The sequence below is a fragment of the Gossypium arboreum genome, chromosome 5 (assembly GCF_025698485.1).
Source record: "Gossypium arboreum isolate Shixiya-1 chromosome 5, ASM2569848v2, whole genome shotgun sequence".
Lineage (NCBI taxonomy): Eukaryota > Viridiplantae > Streptophyta > Magnoliopsida > Malvales > Malvaceae > Gossypium > Gossypium arboreum.
This window is the reverse complement of record NC_069074.1, coordinates 62,100,275-62,116,267: the sequence shown is the minus strand read 5'-3', so window position 1 is coordinate 62,116,267 and position 15,993 is coordinate 62,100,275.

The window sequence follows — 15,993 nt, the reverse complement described above, 5'->3', positions numbered from 1 at the left end:
TTCAAATCACACTCATGAAATACCGTCGCACTTACTTATCAGATTTCATCTTAAATATATATATGTAATAAAAGATTATTCAGCAATATATCATCAAATAGCGAGTTTTATTGCTTAATTCAGATCATACGGACTCTACGGTAGGCTTATGTTTGATTCAAACGATGTTTATGGCCCTAGGGAAAAATTTTGGTTTTTGGCCCACACGCTCGTATGGATTCACATGGCCTGGATGGCTGGCCCGTGTGGCCCACATGGCATGGCACATGCTTTTGTAACTCAATTCAAAGAGTTATATGGTTTAGCATATGGCTTGACACATGCTCGTGTGACTCCAGTCAGAGATTTACACTGTTTAGACACATGCTTGTGTGATTCACCACCAAAACAGTCTCTTACACGACCTGGGCACATGCCCATATTGCACACTTGTGTGACCCAAGTCAGAGAGTTACACGGCCTACTACACAGTTATGCTGCTCACACAGTCGTGTGATATCAACAACAATGATTTCTAGGTTTCGCCATTCGGAGAAATTCGGGTTTTTGTTACACACTTGGGATGGATTTCACATAAAAGAACCAGAGAAGATCCCAAAAGCTAAAAACATCATTACTATGACCAATTAGACAATTATTCCCCAACTAACTGCTAGAATTAGTGCACAAAACCAAGGTTACATCGAAAAGTTTTGACGCAAAACCCTCAAACTCAAAACACGCTTACCCTTGTACAAATGCAACAACGTAGGAGCCTAAACCAGTGGAGAATCATGATAAGCAACTTCTTCACCTAGAAAAGATGACCAATTGAACACTCAGGAAGGGAAATTGAACAAAACAAGCAGAAACCTAATTTGGCAAATAACAACAAGAGCAACATAAATAGGAATTTAACAGTACAACTGGAATTGATAATCTTTCAGACGAACACAATGAATTACGCAATCTTCGACAGAACAATAGCAAAAATTGACGAAAGAAATCAAAGAAAAAAAAAGATAAGAGAGGAGTAGAAAAACCATGAAAAGAAAGAAAAAAACGTAAAAGAGAGAAAAAGGAATGAAAAACAATTTAATTAGTTTTTTAAAATAAACCAATTTAAAAAATAGCATAAAAATATATTTCATAATTGGTAACGTAGAGGCTCGAACACCAAACCAAAGAGAGCACAGAGATTTAACCATTAAACCACTAAGCTCATCATTGGCACAAGTTAACGCAAAAACAAAATTAAGTTGAAAGTTCAAGGATAGGGTTTAAGTTAAAATAAAATAATAAAAATCTACCAAAAGTGAAACTTGAACCCCCGATCTCAAACACATAAACAAAGTACTTAGCCATAGAATCATAGACTTAACAATGACAGGGTTAACAATCAAACATTCAGAAATTTTGGTGCGTTACAACCTCTACATCCATGACTTCGGGTTGGGAAGGTTGTGATGGGAGAAAAGGATGAGTAAGACTTACAATATTAATAGTGGGGTCAACAACATTATCAACTAAATCTCTACCTAACAACTAACCCCTAAATCCTGGAGTCGAGGTGATAGCCTATAAATGAACAATCATTTATAGTAAAATAATACAAATATAAAAATTGAGAACGGCGATGTCCACAAGTGCATGGGTCAAATTGTAATATAATTTGTACAATAAAATACTAGGAAGTATTCCGATGATCGTACCCAAGGAAGGATGGTACAAATGATGAAAATGCTTTTACAATAATAAGTCTAAATAGTACTAATTATTTCTATATTATGATGAACCATAAAATAGATAATTGAGATAAAATAAATAAATAATAAATAAATAAATATGAAAAATAAACAAACGATAAAAAAAACACACCAATCAAGAATATTAACTCGTTTTAGGGTTTGTAACTAACTTCAGATTAAGGTTTTAGGGTGGATTAGCTATTAATTAACCAATTATTACCTCCCAGCCTCTAATTAACTAGTTGATTGGTTGATACTCACTTATTTCCCAACCTCGTTTTCTCAACCAAGACAAATTATGACTTACTCAATTCGACTTATCTCCTGACCTCGTCTAGCATATGGTAACTCATATCAATTCATATCAATTAATCCTAGTAGTTTGAGCACACGTAATTCATATCAATTAATCCCTCTCGAGAAACCCAAATCCTCCATTAATTACATTCACATCCACTTGCTAATCTCCCCTAAGAAATTTAGCCACTCATGTTATTCATAATCTTAATTGAATAAATCATATAAAGAACATGACGGGTTCAAAAGAGAAAAGAGATTTGAATAATCATGGATTGAATATTGAATAAGGAACAGAATAGGAAATCTCTTGATTAGAAAAAATAATTAATCAAATGCAAAGAACAAGTAAACTGAATACTTCAATTAAATAAATAAAATCTTGAATCAAAACTGATTTCAAAAGGAAAAAAAAAGTTATCAAAAGCCAAAAGAAAAAAAATCTAATTCTACTACTAAACTACTAGGGTTTTTGAAGGTATCTAGGACAACTTAGTTACATCCGCCCCTAATGTCCTATTTATAGAAGTGTTGGGAACCCAAATTAAGTCTTCGGCATGAACCAGGTCTTCGTATAAAGTTGATTTTGAAGACAAAAATAACCCTGAAATAATTGGACAGCATGTTAACCTATGTCATGCCACATCATGTCTTGAGACTGTGTATCGATTATCGAAAGCTAAACAAGGTTATGATTAAGAATATGTATCCTTTGTCAAGAATTAATGATTTGTTCGATCAATTGAAAGGAGCAACAATATTTTTAAAGATTGATTTGCGATTTGGTTATTAATCAGTTTCGAGTTAAAGATTTGGATGTGCCGAAAACTGCATTTAGTTCCAGGTACAGGCATTATGAATTTCTTGTTATGCCATTTGGATTAACTAACACTCATGCAGTATTTATGGATTTTATGAATCGAATCTTTCGATCGTATTTGGATAGATTTGTTATTGTATTCATTGATGACATTCTGATCTATTCCCAAGATGAATCTGAGCGTGCCGAGCATTTGAGAATTGTATTGCAGAATTTGTGAGATAAAAAATTGTTTGCTAAATTCAATAAATGTGAGTTTTGGCTCTGATATGTTGGATTTTTGAGACATATTGTTTCAATAGAAGGCATTCAAGTTAATCTAAGTAAGATTTCAGCAGTTGTTGACTAGAAACCACCAAGAAACGTATCTAATGTCAAAAGTTTTTTCGGATTAGCTGGCTACTATCAGCGTTGTGTAAAAGGCTTCTTGATGATTGCTACACCGATGACTCGATTGTTACAGAAGGATGTGAAGTTTGAGTGGTCTAAGAAATGCCAACAGAGTTTTGAACAGCTGAAAGCACTGTTAACTGAAGCACTAGTTTTAGTTCAGCCTGAGTCGGGTAAAGAGTTCGTGATTTTCAATGATGCATCATTGAACAGTTTGGGATGTGTTTGATGAAAGAAGGGGCAAAGTGATAGCTTATGCTTCCAGACAGTTAAAACTGTATGAAAAGAACTATCTGACGCATGACTTAGAGTTAGCTGCTATTGTTTTTGCATTGAAAATTTGGTGACATCATTTATTCGGTGAAAAGTGCCTCATATTTACCGACCACAAGAGCTTGAAGTATTTAATTCTCAGAAAGATTTGAATTTGCGACAATGAAGATGGCTCGAGTTGTTGAAAGACTATGAGTTAGTAATTGATTATCATCCGGAGAAAGCGAATGTAGTCACAGATGCTCTGAGTAGAAAATCTTTATTTGCTTTGCGGGCGATGAACACACAGTTAACCTTGTCTGATGATGGTTCTATTTTAGTTGAGTTAAAAGCTAAGCTGGTGTTTCTTCAGCAAACTCGTGAGGCTAAAAAATGTAATAATAAGTTACAAGCTAAAAGATTACAATGCGAGTTGACTACTGATTCAGAGTATTAGATCGGATCTGATGATTGTTTGCTGTTCTGAGGTAGAATTTGTGTACCGAGAAATCTTGAGCTTATTCAAAAAATTTTACACGAAGCACATAGTGGTTTTTTATTTGTTCATTTCGGGAGTACTAAAATGTATAATAATTTGAAACAGTTGTATTGGTGGTCATGGATGAAATAAGATATTTCTGAATTTGTATCGAGATGCTTGGTTTGTTAACAAGTTAAAGCCGAACATCAAGTACGTTTGGGACTGTTACAGCCGGTGATGATACCAAAATGGAAATGGGATAGAGTTACGATGGATTTTGTATTGGGGTCACCCCTATCTCCAAAAAAGAAAGATGCTTTTTGGGTTGTTGTTGATCAACTTATGAAATTTGCACATTTCATTTTGGTACGTACAGACTTTTCACTCGATAGATTAGCTCAATTGTACATCTCTGAGATTGTCAGATTGCACGAGGTGCCAGTTTCTATTATTTTGGATAGAGATCCTAGGTTTACGTCGCGATTTTGGAAGAAATTGCAAGAAGCTTTGGGTACGCGATTACACTTTAGTACTGCATTTCATCCTTAAACTAATGGTTAGTCCAAGAAAGTTATTCAGTTTCTCAAAGATATGCTTCGTTGCTGTGTTTTAGAGTTTGAAGGAAACTAGGAAATATATTTACCATTGGTTGAATTCGCATATAACAATAGTTTTTAATCGAACATAAAGATGGCACTGTATGTGTAATACCCTTACCCGTATTCATTGCCGGAATAGGGTACGAAGTATTACCAGAGTTTACGAATTAATTTTTTTTTAACTCAATATAACCCCTTTATAGATATCTAACCTTCCCTGAAATTTTAAACCAAAAACAATCCACATCAACCAATCCAATTCAACATATTTTCAAGATAAATTCATGCATATTTATAAAATAACGTCATCACATACCCAAAACCAGGTTTGTTAACCATACTAATGGCTAACTTTACATTCATTTCACGTTAACATTTACTTTATTAGTTTATACATGCCATTGATTTCCAAAATAAAGTTTCTTTATATACCGAAATCCTGAGGTTGATAGTATGATGTGTCTCCGACCAAATCCGACCTCCGAGCTCTTAACACTACAAAATAGGGGAAAATGAAACAGAGTAAGCTCATGCAACAAGAATTATACTTACCTAATATTTTCAATACAATACAATAAACATTCCTATATCCATTCAATGCATTATTACCCTAACATGCACAAACTCAACATTCAAGTTAGTACAATAATTTTCATGTACCAATAATATATACTACGATTGATGAGCTCATCAATAAATGATTTCCATTTCCTTTTTTTTTTCATATTTATCCCGTTGAATTTCTTGGAATTTTCGATGGATTTTCAGAGGTACACTTTTAGTGTACATTTTCGGGTCCGTCAATTCATATTCATGTGCGCACATTTCCATTTCAGAGAGCACACTCCCGCGAACCTCAACCTTGCAGCGGGATTACCAGTCTAGGCTAAATCCCTGCAATGACAATTACTCTAATGAGCTTGGATCTGAATTACCAGTCCAGGCTAAATTCAGACCTTAATTCGGATTACCCGTCCGGGCTAAATCCATTTTACACATATTCTTCGGGAGGGCTATATCAGGATAGGATCACCCGTCCCGGCTTGATCCTTTTTACCGTCAATTCCTTTTCAGAGATCCATCGAATTTTCCTTTCATTCAACCGGGATTTCTTCCCATTTTATCAAATATATCAATGTTTCATAAAGTTCCATATAACGAACATTCAAATCATATTCATATCAAAAACATGCATTTCAAGCATTTAAGAATATAATTCAAGTTACACGAACTTACCTTGATACTTGTTTGTAAACAAAAAAAATCTACTAATCCCGAACTTTTTCCTTTCCTCGATCTAGATTCGTATTTGAATCTTCTCGATCTAAATAAATAAATTTAATTATCAATTTAATACATTTCATGTTCATATGCAACATTCTCTATAATCCAGCTATTATTATTTATAGTTTATTCAAAGTTGTCTATTTGAGTTATAGTCACTAAATTATTTATAACTCGAGCTATGAAACTCCAAATTAAGATCAGTTAATTTTACCTGAAACTAGACTCATATATCTTCATACCATAAAATTTTCATAATTTTTGGTTTAGCCAATGAGTACAGTTTATTCTTTAAAGTCACCCCTGTTCTGTTGTCTGACAGTTCTGATCCTTCTTCACTAAAAATTAATTATCTCTTCATACAGGATTCAAATGATGTTCTTGTTTGTTTCTCATGAAAATATACTCATTAAGGATTCTATAAATATAAATTTAAGCCCCTAATTATTTTTCTTCAATTTTTTATGATTTTTCAAAGTTAGAACAGGGGAACCCGAATTCATTCTGACCTTATCTCACAAAATTCATTATATCTCAAAATTTAAAAATCCATTGCTTACACTATTTCTTCTATGAGAAACTAGACTCAATACGATTTAATTCAATATTTTGTTCATCTTCTAATTTGATTTCTACAATTTATGGTGTTTTTTCAAAGTTAGTTTACTGCTGCTGTCCAAACTGTTTTTGTGCAAGCTGTTTATTACCATTTTTCTCTTAAGCTTTTAATAAATGATAATTTCGTCCCTACTCAATTAGCTTCTCAATTGAGCTGATTTTCCTCAATTAAAATTTTATTATATCACCTTAAACTAGTTTACAACCTTTAGGAATCAAAATTTCAGCAATAGACTTTAATTCCAAGCATTTTCACAATTAGGTCCTAAAAATCAATTTCTATTTAAATTACCTAATAAAATCATCTCATAAACAAATTAAAGCTTTAATTTCATTCTATTTCATCATAAACTTACAGCACTCAACCATGGTGACTTCAATTTCATCCATGAAATCAAAAACTAATGAATTTAATAGTAGGACCTAGTTGTAAAAGTCTTAGAAACACAAAAATTACAAGAAAAAGGCAAGGATTAACTCACTTGGTGCAAAAATTATGGAATATCAGCTTAGAGAACCCTCCTATGGCATTTTTAGCTGCTGGAATTGAAGAGAAATGAAGAGAAATCTAGATATTTCCTATTTAGTCCTAGCTTTATTTAGTTAATTTTGCAATATTCCAATTTTTCCCTTAATTTATCAATTTTCCTACTGATTTCATGCCCTTGCCATCCAGCCCAAATAAATTTTGCGTCTAATTGCCTTTTAAATCCTTTCTCATTAGACTCTTAAGCTATTTAATCATTCTAGCAACTTTTACACATATTACAATTTAGTCCTTTTCATTTAATTGACTACCCAAACATTAAAATTTCCTATCGAAATTTTAATACCACATTACTAACATTTCATAAACATTTATAAAATTATTTTTGACTCAGTTTTACGAGATAGAGGTCCCGATACCTTATTTTTACCCAATTTCTTCAATAATTTCTTTTTCTAACTAACCACTAAATCGGTAAAATTTTTCTATCAATATTTTCATACGATTTTCCTATCATATCAATTTTCATGCAAAAATATTGAAATAAATCTCTTTTTAAATTGGATTTGTGGTTACAAAACCACTGTTCCGATAACTTTGAATTTAGGCCATTACAGTATGAAGCTTTATATGGTCGTAAATGCTGAACTCCGCTGTACTGGACTGAGCTTAGTGAGAAAAAGATTCATGGAGTTGATTTGATTAGAGAGACAGAAGAGAAAGTTAAAGTAATTTGCGACAATTTGAAAATAGCTTTAGATCGACAGAAATCATATACGGATTTGAAACGAAAAGGTATTGAATTTCAAATCAGGGATGAAGTATTTCTAAAGGTGTCGTCATGTAAGAAGATTCTTCAATTTGGCCGTAAAGGAAAATTGAGTCCACGATTTATCGAACCATACGGAATTATTTAAAAAATTAAGCCAGTAGCTTATCGACTTGAATTGCCATCAGAGTTAGAAAAGATTCACAATGTGTTTCACGTGTCGATGTTATGACAATATCGATCGGACCCATTGCATGTAATTTATCCAATGGAGATTGAAATTCAACCTGATATGCATATAGTGAAGAACCGATCAGAATTCTAGCTCGAGAGATTAAAGAGTTAAGAAACAAAAGCATAGCTTTAGTGAAGGTTCTATGGAAACGTCACGGTATTGAAGAGGCTACGTGAGAACCCAGGGAAGCTATGAGAAAATAGTACCCTAACCTATTTTCTGGTAAGTTTTTCGGGGACGAAAATTTTTTAGAGGGGAAGAGTTGTAATAGCTCGTTTTTAGTCAAATCAGAACAGTGGTTTCGGGACCAAAAATTTGAGGTTGAAATATTTATTTTATTATTATTTTGAGGTCTATAGCATGATAGTATGATTGTATAAAAAATTCGTTAAGAAATTTAATCGGTTGCATGCTTAATTTGGTAAAAAGGACTAAATTGCAAAAGGTGAAAAATATGAGTTCTATAAGCTAGAGAGATTTAATGGCTATGAAATTAAATAGTTAAAGGATTTATGTGGCAATTATACTATTTTTAAAATGAGTGGACAAATATGGACACTTTACTAAGTGAATTAAAGGTTAATAATAAAGGTTATATAGGTAATGTAGTAAATAAAACCTAAATTAAATTAAGTAAAAAAAAATCAATTGTCTTTCCCATTAATCTTCTTCAACCGAAATTTAGGGAAAAAATAGCCATTGAAGAAGCTTAACATTCGGCCAACATCTCCCAGTGCATGTAAGTGCAATTTTCAAGCATTTATTGCGAATTCTTGTCAGCTTGTGTGAGTAGCACCTGTAGTTACGTATTGACTGCAGCTTATGTGAGCAGACCTGGTGATAGCTCGAGAATAAGAATTATATGAGATTTGAGATTGAGATGGTTTCGACCATGTATTGGAACTTAGGGTGCGAGATTTTCGAGTATCTGATATTATTCCAAATGATTCAATACGTATATTAATGAATTGGAAGAGTATGAAATTGATACGAATTAGTATAGGTATGTACGTGAACTATAAAATCATTGAATCGGAGAAATTTATGAAATTCATGTCTAACCTTTGGATTGAATATGTGTTAGGTTTTTGGATTTAAATTGAGTTGTATTATGTGATGTTTAAGTACTTAAATTGTAGTTGAATGGTAAGTTTTACTTATTAAGCATACGAGCTTACTAAGCTTTATAGCCTACTCTATTTATTCTTTCATGTTTTATAGTGATTTCGAAGCTTGCTCGGCTTAGGAGTTGTTAGAGATCTCATCACACTATCAATCTGTCATTTTGGTACTTTTAAACTTGTGTATTTGGTTATATGGCATGTATAGGAGTTGTGGTTAATATGGCCTATAAGTTGGTAATGTATATAGCCAATTGATTTGGCTTGTAAATGATGAATGTTTTGGTTATGTAACACCCCTCACCCATTTTCAACGTCAGAATAGGGTTACGGAGCATTACCGAACATATTATACAATTACACATACATTTTCTCATACATTATCAATTTCATGTAATCATCAATCAACAACATTCATATTGTCCCTAATACGAGCCTACGAAGCCAAAACATGCATTCGGGGTGGTTCGAGACTAAATTGATAGCTTTAGAAACTTTTTGAACACTTAAATTTTTTTTCCAAAAACAGGGGACATATGCCCGTGTGGCCTAGCCGTGTGTCTCACACGGCCAAAGACACGCCCGTGTTACAGGACGTGTGGACATTCAAAATGAGATCACCTGGCCGTGTCCCAGTCCGTGTCTAACTCGTGTAACTGTCTAACTTGGGTCACATGGCCAACACACATGCCCGTGTGCCCTAAAAATGGCCACACACACCCATGTGCTAGGCCGTGCCAAACCTGTAGGGTATACTGACTTATGCCACACGGCCAAGTTACACGCTCGTGTGTGAGGCAGTGTGGAGCATACTGACTTAATTTTAAATTCAACACTAAGGGACACACGTCCGTATACATGATCGTGTATCACACATGGTTGAGATGCACGCTCGTGTCTCTGCCCATGTGGACAAAAATAGGCTATTTACCAAGCCAATTTGCCATCCAAACTTGTGCACACCTACACCAAACTCAATGACACCAAAACATAGCATATAGAAACATTTAAATCAACTTCAATCATGCATAATCCATACCATTTCATTTCCAACCAATATAAAACACAAATACCACAATACAACATCCAAATTCATACCAAACTTCACTTTCTCAAATCATCAATATGACCATTATCAACTATGTATTATTTGATCTATGTTCTCTAGCATATCAATCATTCAAATATTAATTATTAGATATCTATAAGGCTAATTATCCATAAACATCACTTATCCAACATTTCAAACACCACACAAGCCATATACACACATATATACATGTTTTAAACTTACCAAAATAAGCCAACTCCTATGGAAAAATACAAAACCAAACTTAGGACATTTAGAAGCCAATTCAAATGGCTACATTCATCATCAACTTATATACCAAAATGACCAAAGTTCCTATACATGCCATATACTCAAAACACAGATTCAAAAGTACCAAAATGATAGCTTGATAATGTGATGAAGTCTCTGACTATCCCCGAATCGAAGCTAGCTTTGAAATCACTATAAAACATGAAAAAAAATAAACAAAGTAAGCTCATATGAAAATAATAAGCAAAACTCACCATTTAGTTAACATTCAAAATATGCATATAGCATACTAGAAAATATGTATAACAGTAATGTTAACATATATTCAATCATCTATTTAGTCATGAACTCAATTCTTTCATATGTTCAATACATATTCAATTTTCGTACATACCTGTACCGATACGTATCTATTCTCACCAATTCATATCCTCGATAAATCCGTTGAACCATTTGGAATAAAATCGAATACCCAGGAATCTCGCACAATAAGTGCCAATAATAATATAGCTGAAGCTATCTCAATAATCTAGCACCCGAAGTGCCAATATACATTGCCGAAGCCGTCTCGGTACCACACACGAACTGCCAATACATAGCCGAAGCTATCTTGATAATTATCCCTAATGACATGTCATTTGTATCCTAATATATTCCTAATGTTCAACTAGGACTTTCAATACCGAGTCATCGTCGAATCTATCTGCAATGTCGTATTCACAATTTATGCAATATCAAAACATTTAAAATACAATTATAACAAAACTTATCACATACGAACTTACCTCGATTCACAAAAATGATGAAATAGATTGATTAGTCGAGTACTTTGTTTTTCCCCCGATCTATATCCGAAGTTCATTTTTCTTGATCTATATAATATCAAATTTAGATTATTCAATCATTACTCTATTCAATTTAATTCAAAATACACTTTCAAGCACTTTTAAACTTTTATGCCAAGTATTTTACAAACTTTTACAATTTAGTCCTTATTTTATAAAATCACAAATTCATGCAATTTAATTCCAACCCATGCTAGCTAAATTTCAATTAGGTCCCTAGCAGCCCATAATTTTAATTTATTTCATAATTTACCCACAAATTTTCCACATTTCTCAATTTAATCCTTAATTTGCATTTTCACTGAAAATCAATTAACAAAACTTGTATAACTATCATCAAACATCCATAATTTATCATAAAACATCAAAATACTCATATATTCATCAATTGAAACATTCTAAATATTTAAAATTTTTGCAAAATAGTCCCTAGGCTAGCTAGATTAAGCTAGAATGATCTCAAAAACATAGAAATCATTAAAAATGGGACAAAAACGAACTTACCTGCAAGGATGAACTATGGCCAAATGTTTGGTGTTCTTTAATGGTTTTCTTTTCTTCAGTAATCGGTTGAGAAAGATGAACATGCATGTTTTTCTTTTATTTTCTTTACTTTAATATCTTTTAATTATAAATTTACAATATTAACCTTATTAACTAACCTTTATAAAATCATTTTAAATGGCCATATTTGTCCAATCATACTATTAATGATCTAATTAAAACTTAAGAACCTTAAATTTAATATTCCATAGCTATTAGACACCTTTAACTAATAGAACATAAATTTTACAATTCACGCGATTTAGTCCTTTTCATTAAATTAAACACTCAAATGATAAAATTTCTAAACGAAAATTTCACAGAAACATAATATCATGCTGTAGACCTTAAAATATTAATAAATTAATTATTTTGACTTCAAATTTATGGTTTCGATACCATTATTTTGATTTGACTAAAAATGGGTTGTTACAAGTTATGTGTATAGCCAGGTGATTTGGCTTGTTTTGGTATACTTAGTTATGGAAATATGTATAAATGGCCTTTTGATATGTTGTGTATGATTGCTTTGTGAATGGCTTGTTGTGTATTGGTATTTTGTGAAGCAAATGGTTAGAATTGATATGAGCATGTATACTAAGTTAGGCACAAAGTCTAAAATACGTAATTGACCATTTAGTTATACTTTGGAAGCATTTTTAATATGTTTAAAAGTGATCAAATGAATGTGCTTGTGGTTATCATGTTCTATGTGTGATTAGTACATGATATAATATTGATATTGGTTGGTTTTGAGGGCCTATTTATGCCATGATTATATGCATCTTGAGATGTGCAGGTTGGAACCTTTTTGGGTGAGAAAAATGGCTTGAAAAATAGCCTATTTTTGTCAACATGGACAGAGACACGGGCATGTGTCTTAGCAGTGTTTGACACATGGTTAGATAACACAGCCGTGTGTCCCCTGATACTTAATTAGAAAATAAGTCAGTAGCTCCACACAGGCCAGCACACGGGCGTGTGACTTGGTCGTGTGGAATAAGTTTGTATACCCTACAGCTTTAGCATGGCCTAACACATGGCCTAGCATATGGACTTGTGAAGCCTTTTCGAAGGGTACATAGGCTAGTCACATGGGCGTGTGGTTAGTCGTGTGACCCAAGTTAAGGAGTTACATAGGGTCAAACATGGGCTGGGACATAGCCATGTGATCCCATTTTGAATGTCCACACGGCCTGTGACACAGACGTGTCTTTGGCCGTGTAAGACACAGGAACTGGCCACACGGGCGTGTCCCCTGTGTTTTGAAAATTTTCTATGTTTTCCCCAAAAATTCCTAAGTTCTCGTTTTAATCCTGAACCACTTCTAATGCATGATTTGGGCCTCAAAAGCTCGTATTAGGGACAATATGATTGATTGTAAATGACTTTTATTTGGTTATGAAAAATGTATGAGAAATGTATGTTTGTTTAAGTAATAAATCTAGTAATGCTTCGTAACCCTATTCTGGCGATGGATACGGGTTAGGGGTGTTACAGTTTGGGTCATTGATGATTGTGGGTAGGGGATATATATATGTGACAAACATCTTCTTCAAGGAAGTTCTTCACATTTCTATTTCATTTTCTTCATCTTCTTCTTGAGTTTGTTCCGAAGAAGAGAGAGTTTAAGGGAGAGCTCTACATGAAGAGCTGAAACTAAAGTTTGAGGTTTAACAATAGAGAATCGCGTAAACTGATAAGATTCTTAACCTTTCTACCTTTAAGGATTTGAGGAAAATAGAGAAAATTTAAGAATTTCTGGGATAATTTTGAAAGGTTTTTGCATGTTACTGGATACTGGTTCCTAAAGTATGAATGTCATTGGTTTAATTTGTATTATGGTTGTCATGATTAGCTTTGAGGATGAAGGAGGCTCTGGTGGTTGGAAAAACTAAGCTGGCAAGGAGAAAGGATAGTAGGTGAGTTTTTGTACTCCACTTTGTGTTTTGTTTGACCACCTCTGGACGTACTAACATCTAGAGTCTTAATACTGCAACAAAAGATAAAGAATTGAGGCGATGTTTGCAAGTACATGGGTCAGGTTGTAATATAAATTTTACAATAAAGTAGGTAAGTACTCTGAGGATCGTATCCAAAGGAGGTGAGTACTAAATTAATGTTAACCTAAATGAAAATAAAATCAATTAGTAGTTTAAATAAATTATATTATGATGAATGTAACACCCCATCCCCGATACCGTCGCCGGAGTCGGACACGAGGGGTTCTAAGACTAACTCTCATGTGTCACACAGACTATTTTTCACATTTCCAGCCTAGCTGGCAAACTGCGTCCCTGTCACCTTAAAAATCATATCTCAAGTTCCAGAACTCGAAAACCAGTTCCGTAAATTTTCCCTAAAACTAGACTCATAATTCCATCTACACATTTTTTTCTAGAATTTTTGGTCAAGCCAATTAGTACAGTTTATTAGTTAAAGTCACCCATGTTACAGGGGTCGATTACACTGACCTTCACACATTACGACCTGGATATCTTCTCGTACAGAGATTCAATGCTCATGTCGTTTGTTTCTAATGAAACTAGACTCAAAAGGGAATCTGCAAATATAAGGAACGACTTCTAATTCCTTTTGGATAATTTATGGTAAATTTTCAAAGTCGAGACAGGGGATCCAGAAACCATTCTGGCCCTGTCTAACGAGAACTTTAATATCTCTCAGTATACTGCTCATATGGTCGTTTCGTTTCATCCATATAAAAATAGATTCATCAAGGTTCAATTTCATAGTTTATTCACTATTTAATTCTACTTCTACTATTTTTAGTGATTTTTCCATCTCACCTCACTGCTGCTGGCAGCATCCGTTACTAAAGCAAACAATGACTATTTCATAATTCTTCCATGGCCAACTATTACATCATACATAATACAAACTATGGCCACCTTATCAAAATTAAGGTTTCTAAGGCTCGTGACTATAGGTTTTAGAATCACACTCAATTGACCACATAGGCCATTTTCGCATGGCTTAAAGTTTACAACCCACAATTCAACAAAACAAAATAGCCTATACATGCCAAACGTTCTCCTAGTTCAACTACGACGACAATACCAACGATTTCCAGCCGGTGTGATGACTTCAACGACGGTTCCGAGCACGCAAACGATACGAGTCCAAGAGACCTAAAATGGGTGACAAGAAAACACCGAGTGAGTTTATAACTCAGTAAGTCATAAGCATTCGACAACCACCCATTAATAAAGTTATCACAACATGAAACAATAAACGAAGCTAGGTACTCCATCCATATCGAAACTATACCATAATTCCTCAGACCTTTCGGTTCAATCTCAAACCAAGTCATACATCCACATTTCAAATTCTATACAATAAGATATTTGAGGCATTTTCACACACCAACTCATTTTCACCACAATCATACAATTGCAATCATCACATAGATTTAAAGCTTACCAAGCTCAACCCCGAGCATGAACATATTGCCTATTCGTCATGAGCTCAAGGTACTTACCAGATCTGCTGTCCGGGATTAACTCGATAATGTCGCACACTCAGTGCCAATTGTAATGCAAGAGCATATAGTGAATCCGCACACTTAGTGCTATATACATTCAGCTCGCACACTTAGTGCTATATAATCAAACTCGCACACTTAGTGCTGTACAATTTTAAACCCGCACACTTAGTGCCAATCTTGTCACCGTGTCCATTTATACCCGCACACTTAGTGCCGAGACCAATACCTTATGCATTTTGCTGCCTTTATACATTCAACAATGGCATCATTCCATACACATACATTTCCATTTACACATCAACTCATTTAAACACATTTGCATATATATTATGATCATTTAAATCAACACCAAATATATGCTTAATGACTTACCTTGTGTTGGGTAAAATAAATTCCAAATCGGCTACTCGATGACCTTCGTTTTCCCCTTGTTGGACGCCTCTCCTTTAGGATCTTGAGCTTAAACAATTAAATTAACCCATTCAACCACTTTGTAAAATATTTGGATTAAACATTAAAATTTCATTTCATAGGATACACATGACAAATTCTTATCCTTCTACCCCATGCTTTTGAACTATTCGGTTCACAACCTTAGGCTATCACCCTATTGCCAACTATCCTAATCAAGAATAGTATCACAAGTGTGTACACCCATATGGCCGAATGTGCAAGATCAAATTCGACACCACCTATGTG